A 19,492-nucleotide genomic window follows, 5' to 3' on the forward strand; every position below is an offset into this window, starting at 1 on the left:
CTCCTAGAAGCTACTGACTAAAACTAAAACTAAAATTAAAAATAAAAGGTTTTCTCTCCCTATAACTGTCCATTGTCCAGAATGTCATATGAACCAAATCATACAGTATGTACCCTTTGAAGTCTGGCTTCTTTCACTCAACATAATTATTTTGAGGTTCATGTATGTCATTGTGTACATCAGTAGTTCCTTTTTGTTGCATGCTTAGACCACAAATTGCTTATCCATTCATGGGTTGAAGATTTATTTACAGTTCTTTTATGGTTATAAATAATGCTGTTATAAACATTTACATACATGCCTTTATGTGAACATATATTTTTATTTCTCTTAGATAAATACCCAGAAGTGGTATTGCTGGGTCACATGGTAAATGTATGTTTAACTTCATAAGAAATTGTCAAACTTCTTCCTAAAGTGGCTTTACCGTTCTTATACAGCAATGTATCAGAGCTCCAGTTGCTCTACTTTCCTCGTCAATACTCGGCTGTTGTCATTACAAAAAAAATTCTAGCATAATAGGTTAAAACTTCATTGTACATGTGTGTGTGTGTGTCTTTTTTTTTTTAAAGATTTTATTTACTTATTGAAAGACAGAGAGTGAGAGAGAGGACGAGAGGGGAGAAGGTCAGAGGGAGAAGCAGACTCCTCGCAGAGCTGGGAGCCCAGTGAGGGACTTGAACCCAGGACTCTGGGATCACAGCCTGAGCCGAAGGCAATGGCTTAACCAACTGAGCCACCCAGGTGCCCTTCATTGTGTTTTAATTTTCTTTTGTTTTGTTTTGTTTTAATTTTCTTAATGACAAAATGATGTTGAGCATCTTTTTATGTTCTTCTTTAACTTTTATATATCTTGTTTGATGAAGTGTCTATACAAATCTTTTGCTTATTTAAAGATTGTTTTGTTTTATTATTAAACATTGAGACTTGTTAATATATTCTAGAGATAAGTCCTTTATCGGATATTCCTTTCACAAACACGTTCTCCCAGCCTGTGGCTTTTGTCATATTTAAGAACCCAAAGTAGCAAGTCTTAGGTTTCCCATTAGACATTTCATTGTTTCAGGTTTTGCATTTAGGTTTAATTCTCTATAAATGGTGTGAAGTATGGAATATATATATATATATATATATATATATATATGATTCTGGAACAAGTATATATATATATATATATATATATATATATACTTGTTCCAGAATCATTTGTTGAAAGACTCTTTTTCCTTTTCTCTAATGAAAGTCTCAGAGGCAAGGCTTTCTTAGTGACCTTGTCTTTCTTTCCTTGGCAGTCAAACTTTGCCTTGGCAGGTCTTACTCAGGAGAGAGTTTCCTTCTCTCATCTTCTGTGCTATTGCCAAAAGTTGTACTTGTGTTACAAACCACATTACATTTCTACATTTCTATATTTTTGCTTTAGACAGTCTTATAAATGAAATAACACAAAATTTTTATATTCACTTTCATTTTAGTGTTTCTGGGATTCTTCATTTCTTTTTATAGATCCAAATTTCTGATACGTTCCTTCTGTGTGAAGAAATTCCTTTAGTATTTCTTGTGGCACAGGTCAGCTGGTAATGAATTTGACCTGCTGTTATTTAACTGAAAGGTCTTTATGTCAGCTTCATTTTTGAAAAAATACTTTTTGCTGAGTATGGAATTCTGGTTGACAGTTTCTTTCTGCAAAAACGTGCCTTTACTGTCTTATGGGTTGCATAGTTTCTGACTAGAAGTATACTAATATTTGTCTTTATGTCTTTGTATATAACAGGTTTTTTATTCTGGTTACCTTTAAGATTGCTTTTCGCTTTTTCTTTTTGCTTTTCAGAAGTTTTCTTTTCCCTTAGTGTTCTACTTGGGGTTCTCTGATCATCTTTACCTATAGTGTGATGCTTTTTTTTTTTTTTTTTTTAGTTTTAGAAATTTCTCATCCATTATTTCTTCCAGGATATCTTCTGTTGTTTTCTCTCCCTCTTCACCTTGTAAGATTCCAATATTTGTAGTTAAAATGTTCATTATTGTCTCACATATCTTGACTGCTCCATTCTTGTATTTTTTAAATCCATTTTAACAATGTTTTAGTTTAGCTAACTTCTACTGATCTTTTTTCAAGTTCACTGATTCCTTCCTCAACTACCTTGACTCTATTTATGAATCCATTGAACTCATTCTTCACCTGTGTTTCTGTGGCTCTTAGAATTAGTTCTAATAGTTTTTATTTGTTATAGTTTCTTTCTGCTGAAACCCCCCAAATGTTACACTAGAGCCTGTAAGATATTAAGCATAGTTATTTTATTTTATTTTTAAAAAGGATTTTATTTATTTATTTGACAGAGAAACAGAGATCGAGATCACAAGTAGCAGGCAGAGAGAGAGGTGGGGGGGGGGGAGGCAAGCTCCCTGTTAAGCAGAGATCCTGATGGGGCCTCCATACCAGGATCCCAAGATCATGACCTGAGCCGAAGGCAGAGGCTTAACCCACTGAGCCACCCAGGCGCTCCAAGCATTTAAACGCCCTGTCTGGTTGTTTCAACATCTATATCATCTCTGTCTGATTCTGTTGATTATAGTGGGTTTCTTTTATTTTTTTTGTTTTGTGTGTGTGTGTGTGTGTGTGTGTGTGTGTGTTTTATAACTTTTTGTTGAAAGATCTACTTCTTGTTTAAAATAGTAAAGATTAGGGTAAATAGTATTTAGGCTAGGAAATAAGCACTCTTTTTCTAGGCTGTTTGTGTGTGGATTAAGTCAATATTATCAGGAGTTGAGTTGGGTTTGGGTTCTGTTGCTTTGTGATTACCTTTAATGCACCCCAAACTTCAACTTCTTTCAGCATTACCTCGTGCTCAAGGGGAGGGCTTGGTATTGATGGATTTCTCTTAGTATTTCAGTCCTTAGCTTTTAGCCTTCCTTGTGTGCCTGTGCCAACGAGATGATCTCCATGCTCTTGCCTTGCTCCCAGGGTTAGACTTCTTTCCTTATTACTTGCTGCATAATACCCTAGCAGGAATTTTCTGTTTTCTGGTCCACTTTCAGTCTTAGACTGGTCTTGTGTACCTAGGTCTTTGGCGGTGGAGATTTCTCAATGATGTTGTCTATCCTCCTTTGGCAGTCAAATTCTGCCTACTATCTTAGTGGATTTTGTGTAGAAGAAAATTTCTTGCCCTTTCCCCAATGCTAGGAGATCTTTAATGGTCTAAGCTCAGGACTGCTTGCTGCTCTACTCTCAAAAGTCGAGGGTTTCTTCTTTTACCTTTACCTCAGCTGCAGTGGGTCTTCACTGGTGTCCTGTATATGACAAGATTTTCCACCACTGTCTCAGTACCTTAAATTTGGGAATAGGGACTGGAAAGTGTTTTGTATCTTTTCAATAGAAAATGGTGACCTCTTCATGTATGCATTGCTGAAGGAGGTTTTTTAACCAGTCTTCTGACTTGTCCCCAATCTTTCTTGTCAGTAGCTAGTGGAAGTCCTTGGAGAAGATCCTGTGAGTAGGTATAAACTCCATCTACATCTGCTGCTTCTAGGTTTTACCCTCTCACAGGAGACCAGTAAGGGGTTAATTTTCAATATCTATAAAGAACTGATACAACTCAGTACCAAAAATACCCAAACAATCTGATTAAAAAATGGGCAAAGGACCTTCCCCCCCCAAAAAAAAAGACATACAGTTGGCCAACAGACACATAAAAAGGTGTTGAACATCGCTAATCATCAGGGAAATGCAACTCTTACACCTGCTGTAATGGCTAAAATAAAAAAGACCAGAAATAACAAGTGTTGGCAAGAATGTGGAGAAAAAGGAGCCTTCATACACTGTTGGTGGGAATGAAAGTTGGCACAGCCACTGTAAAAAACAGTATGGAGTTTCCTCAAAAAATTAAAAGTAGAAATACCAGAGGCTCCTGGGTGGGTCAGTTGGTTAAATGTCTGCCTTCAGCTCAGATCATGATCTCAGGGTCTTGGGATGGGATTCCACATTGGACTCCCTGCTCAACAGGGAGTCTGCTTCTCCTTCTGCCCTTCCTCCCACTTGTGCACACATTCTCTCTCTGTCTCTCTCAAATAAATAAAATCTTAAAAAAAATAGAAATACCAATTAAAAAAAAATAGAAATACCATATAATCCAATGATCCCACTATTGGACATTTACCCAAAGAAAACAAAAAACACCAATTTGTCAAGATATTTGCACCCCTATGTTTATTGAAGCATTATTTACAGTAGCCTAGATATGGAAGCAAACTAAGTGTCCATCAATAGACAAATGGATAAAAAGATGTGGGTTATATACACTATTGAGTATTATACCGCCATAGAGAGGATGATTTGTGGCATTTGAGACAACATGGATGGAGCTAGATGGTATTATGCTAAGTGAAATAAATCAGACTGAGAAAGACAAATACCAAAAGACTTCACTCATAAGTGGAATCTAGAAAAAAGGGGAAGAAACAAAAAACCAGAATCATACCTGTAACTATAGAGAACAAATTGATGGTTGCTAGAGGTTCTTTTTATATTTTGGGTATTAATCTCTTACTGGATATATTTGAAAATATCTTCTCCCATTTACAAGGTTGTCTTTTTGTCTTATGGATGACTTTCTTTGTTGTGCAAAAGCTTTTCATTTTGGCATAGTGGCAATAGTTTACTTTTGCTTTTGTTTCCCTTGCATTAGGAGACATGCCAGAAAAATGTTTCTGTGGTGATGTCAAAGAAATTACTGCCTGTGTTTTTGTCTAAGATTTTTATAGTTTCAGGTCTTAGATTAGGTCTTTAATCCATTTTAATTTTATTCTTGTGTATGGTGTTACATGGTAGTTCAGTTTCATATTTTGCATATAGCTGTCCAGTTTCCCAGCACCATTTATGGAAGAGACTGTATTTTCCCATATTATATGCTTGTATTTTTGTCATAGATTAAGTGACATTGATTAATCTTGCGTTTATTTCTGGGCTCTCTGTTCTGTTCTATTAGTCCATGTTGGTTTTTGTACCAACACCATACCATTTTGATTACTACAGCTTTGTAATATACCTTGAAATCTGGAATTGTGATACCTCCAGCTTTATTTATCTTTTTTCAAGATTATTCTGGCTATTCAGGGTCTTTTGTGGTTCCATACAGCTTTAGTATCATATGTTCTAATTATGTGAAAAATACTATTGGTATTTTGATAGGAATTGCATTAAATCTATAGATTTCTTTGTGGAATATGAACATTTTAACTATAAATTTTTCCAACCTGTGAACATGGTATCTCTTTCTATTTGTTTATGTCATCTTCAGTTTCTTTCATTAGAGTTTTATGGTTTTCAATGCATATCTTTTTCCTCATTGGTTAAGTTTATTTCTCGGTACTTTATTCTTTTTGGTAAAATTGTAAGTGGTGTTATTTTCTTAATTTCTCTTTTCACTATTTCATTATTAGTGGACAGAAATGCTATCAATTTCTGGATATTAATTTTGAATCCTGAAACTTTATTGGATTTATCAGTTCTAATAGTTTTCTGGTGGAGTCTCTAGGATCTTCATGTCATCTGCAAATAGTGACAACTTAACTTCTTTTTTACCAGTATGGATGTCTCTTATTTCTTTGTTCTTGTCTAATTGCCATGGCTAGACTTCCAGTATTATTTTGAATAAAAGTGGCAAGAGTGGACATACTTGTCTTATTCCTTATCTAGAAGAAAGACTTTTCAGTTTTTCACTATTGAGTATGATGTTAACTGTAAGTTTTCCTATATAGCCTTTAGTATTTTGAAGTATGTTCCATCTAAACCCACTTTACTGAGAGTTTTTCTCATGAATAGATGTTGAATTTTTGTCAAATGATTTTCTGCCTCTGAGATAATCATATGATTTTTATCCTTTGTTTTGTTAATAGGGTATGTTACATTGACTTTCAAATATTGAACCATACTTACATCCCTGGAATAAGTCTCATTTAATCATGGTGAATGATCTTTTTAATGTACTGTTTTATATGGTTTGCTAGTATTTTGTTGAGGATTTTTACATCTACATTTATTAAGGATAGTGGCTTGCAGTTTCCTTTTTTATAGTGTCTTTGTCTAGTTTTGGTATCAGGATAATGCTGACCTGGTAGAATATATTTGAACATTTTCCTTCCTCTTCTATTTCTTGAACTAGTTTAAAAAGAATAGTTATGAACTCTTCTTTAAATTTCAGTAGAATTTACTTGTGAAGCCATCTGGTCCTGGACTTTTATTTTTTGGTAATTGTTTGATTACTGATTCTATTTCATTCCTTGTAATCCGTATTTTCAGATTTTTAAAATTTCTTCTGGTTCAATCTTGGAATTCCTGTATGTTTCTAGGAATTTATTCATTTCTTTTATGTTGTCCAATTTGTTGGCATATTATTTTTCCTAGCATTTTCTTATAATCCTGTGGTCAGTTGTTACTTCACCTCTCACTTCTTATTTATTTGTCCTTTCTCTCTTGTCCTTCATGAGTCTGGCTAAGGATTGATTAGTTTTGGTTATCTTTTCAAGGAACTACCTTTTGGTTTTACTGATTTTTTTTCTTTCTTTCCCCCTTTTCCAGTCTCTGTATCATTTATTTCTGCTCTGATCTTTATTATTTCCTTCCTTTTACTTATCTTGGGCTTTGTTTGTTCTTTTTCTAGCTCCTATAGGTGTGAGGTTAGATTGTTTATTTGAAATTTTTATTGTTTCTTGAGGTAGGCCTGTATCACTATATATTTCCCTTTTAGACCTACTTTTGCTGCATCCCAAAGATTTTGGATCTTTGTGTTTTCATTTGCATTTGTCTCCACATATTTTTAAATTTCTTCTTTGATTGCTTCATTGCCCCATTGGTTGTTTAGCACATTGTTTAATCTCCACATGTTTCTGTTTTTTTTTCTTGTGATTGATTTGTAGTTTCATTCTATTATGATTGGAAAGATGGTGGTATGATTTCAGTCTTCTTAAATTGATTGAGTCTTGTTTTGTGGCCTAACATGTGATCTATTCTGGAGAATGTTCCATGTACACTTTGAAAGAATGTGTATTCTTTTGGTTTTGGATGGAATGTTTTGTATATATCTGTTATGTCCATCTGGTCCAGTGTGTCATCTAAAGATACTGTTTCCTTATTGATTTTCTGTTTGGATGATCCATCCATTGATGTAAATGGGGTGTTAAAGTCCCCTACTATTATTGTGTTCCCGTTGATTTCTTTATGTCTGTTAATATTTGCTTTATATATTTAGGTGCTACAGTGTCAGGTGTATAGATATTTACAATTGTTATGTCTTCTTATTGGACTGATTCCTTTATCATTATGTAATGCCCTTTAAAAAAAAATATTTGAGAGAGAGAGGCAGAGAGCATGAGCATTATTGGGAGGGCAGAGGGAGAGGGAGAAGCAGGCCCCCCATGTATTGGAGAGCCTGACATGGGGCTTGATTCCAGGACTCTGGGATCAAGACCTAAGACAAGCAGGCACTGAGCCTGCTGAGCTACCCAGCAGGCTGAGCCACCCAGGCATCTCTGTAATTTCTTTTTTTTTTTTTGGTCTCTTATTATAGTTTTTGTTTTAAAGTCTATTTTGTCTTATATAATTATTGTTACCCTACCTTTTTTTTCCCACTCCATTTGCATGGTAATGTTTTTTCATCTTTTCACTTTCAATCTGTATATGTCTTTAGTTCTGAGATGAATCTTTTGTAGGCAACATATAGATAGGCCTTTTTCTTTTTTTTTAATCCATTCTGCTACCCTATGTCTTTTGATTAGAGTGCTTAGGCCATTTTTTTTTTTAAGACTTTATTTATTTATTTATTTGAAAGAGAGAGAGAGAATGCAGGGGGAAGAGCAGAAAGAGACGAGCAGACTCTGTACTAGGAGCAGAGTCTGATGCTGGGCATGATCATGCCACCCTGAGATCATGACCTGAGCTGAAATCAAGAGTCAGATGCTTAACCAGCTGAGCTACCCTCACACTCCAGGCCATTTTCATTTAAAATATAGGTATATACTTATTACCATTTTGTTATTTGTTTTCTTGTTTTTGTTGTTCTTCTTTGTTCCTTTCTTCTTCTCCTGCTCTCTCTGTGATTGAGGGGCTACTATGGTGTTAATTTTGGCTTTCTTTGTCTTTATTTTTAGAGTATCTATCATAGGGTTTGTGGTTACCATGAGGTTCATGTATAACACCCCAACACCACATATAACATCCCAGGTAAATAGTGGTGTATATTAATTTGATGGTCATTGAAGTTCAAACACAGAAAAAAAAAAAAACCCAGAAAAATTTTTTTCTCTTTTGTCCCCCCCTTCCCCTTTCTTCCTTCCTTCCTTCCTTCCTTCCTTCCTTCCTTCCTTCCTTCCTTCTTCTTCCTTTCTTTCTTTCTATTCCCTTTTCCATGTTTGGTATATGTTGTCATATTTTACATCTTATTATTTGTGACTTTCTTATGTCTAATTATGGTCATTTTTTCTTCATGGAAAGAAGCCGCTTTAACATTTCTTGTAAGGCTGGTGCAGTGGTGATAAACTTCTTTATATTTCATTTATTTGGGAAACTATTTCTCCTTCCAATCTGAATAATAATGTTGCTGTGTTGAAAATCTTGGTTGTAGATTTTTGCTGTCTGTACTTTATATCATGCTAATCCTTTCTGGCCTGCAGTCTCTGCTGAAAAATCAGCTGAGAACTTAAAAGATTTTCCCTTGTATGTAACTTTTTGCTTCTCTCTTGTTGCTTTTTAAATTTTCTCTTTATCTTTAACCTTTGACATTTTAGTTATTATGTGCTATGGTGTGTGGACCTCCTTGGGTTCATCTTGTTTGGAACACTCTGTGCTTTATGAACCTGGATGTCTATTTACTTCCCCAGGTTAGGAAAGTTTTCACCTGTTATTCCTTCAAACAAGTTTTTTACTGCTTTATCTCTCTTCTTCTTCTGAAACTCCTATAATGTGAATGTTTGTTTGTTGTCCAAGAGATTCCTTAACCTATCCTCATTTAAAAAATGCTTTTCTCTTTTGGCTGTTTAGCTTGGGTGCTTTCCATTACCCTGTCCTACAGATTATTAATCCATTCTTCTGCATCTGCTAATCTGCCCTCAATTCCCTCTGCTTTTTTTTTTTTAATTTCAGTTATTATATTCTTAGACTCTGAGAATTCTCTTATATTTCCTATCTCTAGTAACTCTCTATCTATATTTTCTATCTTACTAAGTTCTTACAGTCTTCTCTCCAGCCTGGTGAGTATCTTATGATCATTACTTTGAATTCTTTATAAGGTATATTTCTTTCCTCCATTTCATTTAGTTATTTTTCTGAGGTTTTGCCTTGTTCTTTCTTTTGGAACATATTTCTGTTTCCCCATTTTGCTTGACTTTATGTTTTTGTTTCTATGGATCACGCATAACAGCTACTTCTCCTAAACTTGAAGAAAGGGTCATCTCCTATGTAGGCTGTGTGCTGGGTGACTTTTCTTGGTTGGCTGGAGCTGTGGCTGGGATGGCTTGGGGTTCCTGGGGCTTCCACATAGCAGGTGTCCTGTCAGAATATCTGGCTACATTTTACTTGTGAACTGGCTAATGCATTTAAGAAGATTGACTGTTGGATTTTCTTGTGGGAGCCATTCATCTTTCTTTGGTACTGGTTACTTGTAATGAATCTGTTGATTTTCTGGGTAATTTGATTCAATTATTAGGTGGCTTTTAAGATGGCAACACCACAAAAGGCCACACAGCCATAAATTTAAAATGCTTTATCATGTCTTATTTAGGAAAGAAAATTCTCATCTCTACCAAAATACTTAGAGACCTCTCATGGGAGCAGCTTTGTAACTGAACTTTCACAGGAATAGAGTTTAGAAGAGAATCAGGGAACAGATGGTATATTTTTAGAGACTCTCTTACTTTTATAGATCTTATAAATAAGACTACTTTTCTTTGCTAATGATATTGCTACTACAAATTTCATTACCTGGTCCTGGATCATTCTTGATTCATGGTGCCAAAATATTACAACACTATATGACAATGTCTTGAGTGTATTTTGGCTAAAAATAGATCATAGAGTACCCTCTATGACTGGTATTGGATTTGTATACAAACATCTCCTGTGCTACTTACAAACTGTACAGGAACTTTTTTTGTTGTTAAAGTGATACCTGCATCCAGGGTAGTTCCTGATCTTACACAGAGCCTATTTTCGCCTATTGGTTTCCCTCATAGAACAAGATACTACAAGATAACTTAAACCAAGAAGGAAAAAATTGGGGCTTTGACTGGAAAATTGAAACCCTATCTACCAGAGAGGAATTCTGGATTGCTTTCTTCTCTTTTGGTCTCTTTCCTTAACTTTATTTCCTTATTATAAAAATTATAACAAGTCCAGAAAGTAGGGACACCTTACATGCTATGGCATAGAAGGGAGATGGACAATTCTACCAAAGCAATTCATCCAAGTTCATGAAATTCAAAGGCATTAGTTCAGAACAGAGCATTTTAGATTTAATATTGGCCTCTTGAAGGGTATGTTTTGTAGATTTTGGGGATGAATGTTGTATTTATATTCCTGCAGACCCCTTTGGGATCTTTAATATTATTAAAAATTTCTAGGGAATAAATAAATGAAGCATAAACTAGGTAATTTAGCTGATTTTATATACCTGGTTCTGCAGATTCTTCAGGTTGGGAATGGGATCTGTTCTCTAGTTTAATTGGAGCACCTTTGGCTTGTGGATAAAAAGTGGGCTACAAATTAATCATAAACTCTTCTCTTGTGCTGCAGTGTTCAGATGAATGATATTCTGAGTCCAAGTTCTATTGACCCATAAAATAATCCAGCAAATGATCACTCAAAAAAGAACAGAAAAAAAAAAAATGGCATTTAAGGAGTTTAAAAGGAGCACCTTAAGAAACATGATGCATAATCACAACAATCAGAGTAGTGAACTTCCAGACTGATCATGTTTCCAGATGCGAAGGGTCCACCCTTCAGCTTGGGCTTAAGAAGGACCACAAGAGAGGACACTGAAAACTGAAACCATCTACAAATAAGTAGTATATATTCTAAATTAATATAACTTTCTTATTTCAATGTCTTCATTAATATGGCCTTGTTATTTCAGGAAAATCTTAACCAGGAAGATAAAAAATGATAAATAAATGCATTTTCCATTTCAAGAACATCTCTAAAAACCCATTTAAATAAACATTAAAATGTTTAATACATAGCACAAAATGACAATTTATTCTCTAAGACTCTTTAAAACTCTTGCCTCAAAACACTTACCTTGCTGTGTATACTAATCACAAACTATTACGTCATGATCCTTACCCAATATTAATCAAAACACTTCCTTATTTGACAACTTGCCTTAAGCCTAAAGCCCGAATCTCATAAACATCCCAACTTAGCCTTTCCACTCCAAGATATAACTAAGACTCTGTCAAGGTAGTGCTTGCTTGTATCACTGTAAGCAATAAACTCAGCTTTGCTTTATGAATAGATTATCTTGGCAGTATTTTGAGGGAGACAGCATCAAAAACATTTAGCAGTGAGTATAGTATTGGTACTTGCCAGTCTAGCTGTGTCACTGGAGCAGGCTCCTGGAAGTCCTGGCTGTGCCTGGCAATAACCTTTAATTGTTGGATTGTGGAGGAAGTAAGGGAGGCTCTTAGGGTGAACAAGAGTCAGGAAGGCCAAGTCTAGTGGATGGAAGAGAGTGTTTGGGGACAGCATCTGTTTACCAATTAGTTTAGAAGTTTTTCAACATTTTAACAATTAGCTAAAACATTGTACTGGGTGTAGTAGTGGGTTCCAGCTAAATGTCAGTCGTTGGTGAAGTGATCATGGCAAACCAGATGGAAAAAAAGATGACTCATTGATGCCAGCATGATTTGGAATAGATGTACTTGGCTCTTGGCTGCATTGCCATGCTGTAACCCCCTGTAACTTAAAAAGAACCCTTAGCAGAGTTAAACAAAACAAATCAACTCTTAGGAAAGCAGGGCATTAAATTGGTTAAGATTAAGTTTTGGCCACTTGGTTGAATAGGAATTTAATACAGGCATTATATCTAGTTCTGGAGAAACAAAGTCATTTGGGTACCCTGAGGGTTTTAGACTGAGATTCAGAAGTGCTATGTGAATATATTTTTTTTTTACAAATGGGATCACTGCTATTTTTCTACTTAGTAGTGTGTCTATGATATAACTTTTTAGTAACTTACCTTATTCTTTAATAGGGTTGCGTAGTATTTTGCATGGTATTTTATTATATGAATGTACTATGGTTGACATAACCATTTCTCTGATGGGCATTTATCTTGTTAGAATTGTGTTGCCATGATAAACATTGTTGAACTAAAGCATTCTTTTACATATATCCAAGGAAAAATTCCTACAAATGGAATTTGAGTCAGATATTGTCTGCCTAATTATCTAAAAGTTTACATGAATATATATTTCATATCATGTATGAAAATGCATATTTTATCATTATCAATACTAGGATTTGCAAATGTTGATATATTTGCCCATCTGCTAGGTGGAAAAAAATGATCTTTTTAAAAATGTTTATTTATTTGGGAGTCAAGATGGCGGAGAAGTAGCAAGCTGAGACTGCTTCAGCTAGCCGGAGATCAGCTAGATAGCTTATCTAAAGATTGCAAACACCTGAAAATCCATCGGCAGATCGAAGAGAAGAAGAACAGCAATTCTGGAAACAGAAAATCAACCACTTTCTGAAAGGTAGGACCGGCGGAGAAGTGAATCCAAAGCGACGGGAAGATAGACCCCGGGGGGAGGGGCCGGCTCCCGGCAAGCGGCGGAGCAACCGCGCACAAAATCAGGACTTTTAAAAGTCTGTTCCACTGAGGGACATCGCTCCAGAGGCTAAACCGGGGCGAAGCCCACGCGGGGTCAGCGTGGCCTCAGGTCCCGCAGGGTCACAGAAGGATCGGGGGTGTCTGAGTGTCGCAGAGCTTGCGGGTATTGGAACGGGAAAGCCGGCTACAGAGACAGAGCCGACAGTAATCTCGCAGCTCTGTGTTACCTTGAACCGGTCGCAGGCTCGGTGAGCTCGGAGCGCGGCCGGGAGGTCAGGCAGACGGGAGTGACTGGGCGCTGTTCTCTGAGGGCGCACTGAGGAGTGGGGGCCCTGGGCTCTCGGCTCCTCCGGGCCGGAGACCAGGAGGCCGCCATTTGTATTCCCGTCCTCTGGAACTCTACGGAAAGCGCTCAGGGAACAAAAGCTCCTGAAAGCAAACCCGAGCGGATTACTCACCCCGGCCCCGGGTAAGGGCGGTGTAATTCCGCCTGGGGCAAAGACACTTGAGAATCACTACAACAGGCGCCTCCCCCAGAAGATCAACAAGAAATCCAGCCGAGACCAAGTTCACCTACCAAGGAGTGCGGTTTCAATACCAAGGAGAGCAGCAGAATTCCAGAGGAGGAGAAAGCCAAGCACGGAACTCATGGCTTTTTTCCTGTGATTTTTTTTTAGTCTTGCAGTTAATTTAATTTTTTCTTTTTCATTTTTTTTTTCTTTTTTTTTTTTTCTCGCCTTCGGGTAAAATTTTTTTTTTTTTAACTGTTACCTTTTTCTTTTTTAATGATTTTTTACTAGTTTATCTAATATATATATATATATATATTTTTTACATTTTTCTTAGGTGTTTTCTTTTTTTAAAATTCTTTTCTTTTCTTTTCTTTTTTTTTTTTTTTTTTTCTTTTTCTTTTTTCTCTCTTCCTTTTTGAACCTCTTTTTATCCCCTTTCTCCCCACTCACGATTTTGGATCTCTTCTAATTTGGTTAAAGCATATTTTCCTGGGGTTGTTGCCACCCTTTTAGTATTTTACTTGCCCCTTCATTTACTCTTATCTGGACAAAATGACAAGACGTAAAAAAAATTCAACACAAAAAAAAGAACAAGAGGCAGTAGAGTACCGAAGGCTAGGGACCTAATCAATACAGACATCGGTAATATGTCAGATCTAGAGTTCAGAATGACAATTCTCAAGGTTCTAGCCGGGCTCGAAAAAGGCATGGAAGATATTAGAGAAAACCCTCTCGAGAGATATAAAAAGCCCTTTCTGGAGAAATAAAAGAACTAAAATCTAACCAAGTTGAAATCAAAAAAGCTATTAATGAGGTGCAATCAAAAATGGAGGCTCTCACTGCTAGGATAAAATGAGGCAGAAGAAAGAATTAGTGATATAGAAGACCAAATGACAGAGAATAAAGAAGCTGATCAAAAAGAGGGACAAACAGCTACTGGACCACGAGGGGAGAATTCGAGAGATAAGTGACACCATAAGACGAAACAACATTAGAATAATTGGGATTCCAGAAGAAGAAGAAAGTGAGAGGGGAGCAGAAGGTATCCTGGAGAGAATTATTGGGGAGAATTTCCCCAATATGGCAAAGGGAACGAGCATCAAAATTCAGGAGGTTCAGAGAATGCCCCTCAAAATCAATAAGAATAGGCCCACACCCCCGTCACCTAATAGTAAAATTTACAAGTCTCAATGACAAAGAGAAAATCCTGAAAGCAGCCCGGGAAAAGAAGTCTGTAACATACAATGGTAAAAATATTAGATTGGCAGCTGACTTATCCACAGAGACCTGGCAGGCCAGAAAGAGCTGGCATGATATTTTCAGAGCACTAAAACGAGAAAAACATGCAGCCAAGAATACTATATCCAGCTAGGCTATCATTGAAAATAGAAGGAGAGATTAAAAGCTTCCAGGACAAACAACAACTGAAAGAATTTGCAAATACCAAACCAGCTCTACAGGAAATCTTGAAAGGGGTCCTCTAAGCAAAGAGAGAGCCTACAAGTGGTAGATCAGAAAAGGAACAGAGACCATATACAGTAACAGTCACACCTTACAGGCAATACATGGCACTAAATTCATATCTCTCAATAGTTACCCTGAATGTGAATGGGCTAAATGCCCCTGTCAAAAGACACAGGGTATCAGAATGGATAAAAAAACAAAACCCATCTATATGTTGCCTCCAAGAAAACACATTTTTAAGCCCGAAGACACCTCCAGATTTAAAGTGAGGGGGTGGAAAAGAATTTACCATGCTAATGGACATCAGAAGAAAGCAGGAGTGGCAATCCTTATATCAGATCAATTAGATTTTAAGCCAAGACTATAATAAGAGATGAGGAAGGACACTATATCATACTCAAAGGGTCTGTCCAACAAGAAGATTTAACAATTTTAAATATCTATGCCCCCAATGTGGGAGCAGCCAACTATATAAACCAATTAATAACAAAATCAAAGAAACACATCAACAATAATACAATGATAGTAGGGGACTTTAACACTCCCCTCAGTGAAATGGACAGGTCATCCAAGCAAAAGATCAGCAAGGATATAAAGGCCTTAAATGACACACTGGACCAGATGGACATCACAGATATATTCAGAATATTTCATCCCAAAGCAACAGAATACACATTCTTCTCTAGTGCACATGGAACATTCTCCAGAATAGATCACATCCTCGGTCCTAAATCAGGACTCAACCGGTATCAAAAGATTGGGATCATTCCCTGCATATTTTCAGACCACAATGCTCTAAAGCTAGAACTCAACCACAAAAGGAAGTTTGGAAAGAACCCAAATACATGGAGACTAAACAGTATCCTTCTAAAGAATGAATGGGTCAACCGGGAAATTAAAGAAGAATTGAAAAAAATCATGGAAACAAATGATAATGAAAACACAACGGTTCAAAATCTGTGGGACACAACAAAGGCAGTCCTGAGAGGAAAATATATAGCGGTACAAGCCTTTCTCAAGAAACAAGAAAGGTCTCAGGTACACAACCTAACCCTACACCTAAAGGAGCTGGAGAAAGAACAAGAAAGAAACCCTAAGCCCAGCAGGAGAAGAGAAATCATAAAGATCAGAGCAGAAATCAATGAAATAGAAACCAAAAAAACAATAGAACAAATCAACGAAACTAGGAGCTGGTTCTTTGAAAGAATTAATAAAATTGATAAACCCCTGGCCCGACTTATCAAAAAGAAAAGAGAAAGGACCCAAATAAATAAAATCATGAATGAAAGAGGAGAGATCACAACTAACACCAAAGAAATACAAACTATTATAAGAACATACTATGAGCAACTCTACGGCAATAAATTTGACAATCTGGAAGAAATGGATGCATTCCTAGAAACATATAAACTACCACAACTGAACCAGGAAGAAATAGAAAGCCTGAACAGACCCATAACCAGTAAGGAGATTGAAACAGTCATTAAAAATCTCCAAACAAACAAAAGCCCAGGGCCAGACGGCTTCCCGGGGGAATTCTACCAAACATTTAAAGAAGAACTAATTCCTATTCTCCTGAAACTGTTCCAAAAAATAGAAATGGAAGGAAAACTTCCAAACTCATTTTATGAGGCCAGCATCACCTTGATCCCAAAACCAGACAAGGATCCCACCAAAAAAGAGAGCTATAGACCGATATCCTTGATGAACACAGATGCGAAAATACTCAACAAAATACTAGCCAATAGGATTCAACAGTACATTAAAAGATTATTCACCACGACCAAGTGGGATTTATTCCAGGGCTGCAAGGTTGGTTCAACATCCGCAAATCAGTCAATGTGATACAACACATCAATAAAAGTAAGAACAAGAACCATATGATACTCTCAATAGATGCTGAAAAAGCATTTGACAAAGTACAACATCCCTTCCTGATCAAAACTCTTCAAAGTGTAGGGATAGAGGGCACATACCTCATATCATCAAAGCCATCTATGAAAAACCCACCGCAAATATCATTCTCAATGGAGAAAAACTGAAAGCTTTTCCGCTAAGGTCAGGAACACGGCAGGGATGTCCATTATCACCACTGCTATTCAAACATCGTACTAGAGGTCCTAGCCTCAGCAATCAGACAACAAAAGGAAATTAAAGGCATCCAAATCGGCAAAGAAGAAGTCAAATTATCACTCTTCGCAGATGATATGATACTATATGTGGAAAACCCAAAAGACTGCACTCCAAAACTGCTAGAACTTATACAGGAATTCAGTAAAATGTCAGGATATAAAAATCAATGCACAGAAATCAGTTGCATTTCTCTACACCAACAGCAAGACAGAAGAAAGAGATATTAAGGAGTCAATCCCATTTACAATTGCATCCAAAACCATAAGATACCTAGGAATAAACCTAACCAAAGAGACACAGAATCTATACTCAGAAAACTATAAAGTACTCATGAAAGAAATTGAGGAAGACACAAAGAAATGGAAAAATGTTCCATGCTCCTGGATTGGAAGAATAAATATTGTGAAAATGTCTATGCTACCTAAAGCAATCTACACATTTAATGCAATTCCTATCAAAGTACCATCCATCTTTTTCAAAGAAATGGAACAAATAATTCTAAAATTTATATGGAACCAGAAAAAGACCTCGAATAGCCAAAGGGATATTGAAAAAGAAAGCCAACGTTGGTGGCATCACAATTCCGGACTTCAAGCTCTATTACAAAGCTGTCATCATCAAGACAGCATGGTACTGGCACAAAAACAGACACATAGATCAATGGAACAGAATAGAGAGCCCAGAAATAGACCCTCAAATCTATGGTCAACTAATCTTCGACAAAGCAGGAAAGAATGTCCAATGGAAAAAAAGACAGCCTTTTCAATAAATGGTGCTGGGAAAATTGGACAGCCACATGCAGAAAAATGAAATTGGACCATTTCCTTACACCACACACAAAAATAGACTCAAAATGGATGAAGGACCTCAATGTACGAAAGGAATCCATCAAAATCCTTGAGGAGAAACACGGGCAGCAACCTCTTCGACCTCTGCCGCAGCAACATCTTCCTAGGAACAACGCAAAAGGCAAGGGAAGCAAGGGGAAAAAATGAAACTACTGGGATTTCATCAAGATCAAAAGCTTTTGCACAGCAAAGGAAACAGTTAACAAAATCAAAAGACAACTGACAGAATGGGAGAAGATATTTGCAAACGACATATCAGATAAAGGACTAGTGTCCAGAATCTATAAAGAACTTAGCAAACTCAACACCCAAAGAACAAATAATCCAATCAAGAAATGGGCAGAAGACATGAACAGACATTTCTGCAAAGAAGACATCCAGATGGCCAACAGACACATGAAAAAGTGCTCCATATCACTCGGCATCAGGGAAATACAAATCAAAACCACAATGAGATATCACCTCACACCAGTCAGAATGGCTAAAATCAACAAGTCAGGAAATGACAGATGCTGGCGAGGATGCGGAGAAAGGGGAACCCTCCTACACTGTTTGGTGGGAATGCAAGCTGGTGCAGCCACTCTGGAAAACAGCATGGAGGTTCCTCAAAATGTTGAAAATAGAACTGCCCTATGACCCCAGCAATTGCACTATTGGGTATTTACCCTAAAGATACAAATGTAGTGATCCAAAGGGACACATGCACCCGAATGTTTATAGCAGCAATGTCCACAATAGCCAAACTATGGAAAGAACCTAGATGTCCATCAACAGATGAATGGATCAAGAAGATGTGGTATATATACACAATGGAATACTATGCAGCCATCAAAAGAAATGAAATCTTGCCATTTGCAACAACATGGATGGGAACTAGAGCGTATCATGCTTAGCGAAATAAGTCAAGCAGAGAAAGACAACTATCATATGATCTCCCTGATATGAGGAAGTGGTGATGCAACATGGAGGCTTAAGTGGGTAGAAGAATAAATGAAACAAGATGGGATTGGGAGGGAGACAAACCATAAGTGACTCTTAATCTCACAACAAACTGAGGGTTGCCGGGGGGAGGGGGTTTGGGAGAAGGGGGTGGGATTATGGACATTGGGGAGGGTATGTGATTTGGTGAGTGCTGTGAAGTGTGTAAACCTGGTGATTCACAGACCTGTACCCCTGGGGATAAAAATATATGTTTATAAAAAATAAAAAATTAAAAAAAAAAAAAAAATGTTTATTTATTTAAGTAGGAGTGAAGTTGAACATATTTATATACCTTTAATGGCCATTTGTGTGTGTGTGTGTGTACTGCCTGTTAATGTTCTTCACCTACATCTAAAAAATTTGTTGTTCATTCTAATGTGATTTGAGCTGTTTGTTGAGAAAATTATTCGCTAATCTATTTTATGCGTTACAATGTTTCCCCTTTCATTCTGTACTTGATTTATGGTAGTTTTCCTATATAGAATTTTAGTATTTACATATAATCAGATTGCTAACTCTTCTCTTTATTTTCCTAGATTCAATATTACACGTAGAAAGTCTTTTCTACTCCAAGAATATTATTCTTAAAAACTTCAATCATGTTCTATTTTTTATGGTTCCTTTTTTTATGTTTGAATCTTTGATATATTTGGAAAGTCATTTTGAAGTAATATGGGAGGTAGTGATCCAGCTTTAATTTTTCAAAATATGCTTACTTTCTACTTGCTCAATGTTG

The sequence above is a fragment of the Mustela putorius genome, unplaced genomic scaffold (genome assembly GCF_011764305.1).
Source record: "Mustela putorius furo isolate JIRA1106 unplaced genomic scaffold, ASM1176430v1.1 tig00000129_pilon_pilon_pilon, whole genome shotgun sequence".
NCBI lineage: Eukaryota > Metazoa > Chordata > Mammalia > Carnivora > Mustelidae > Mustela > Mustela putorius.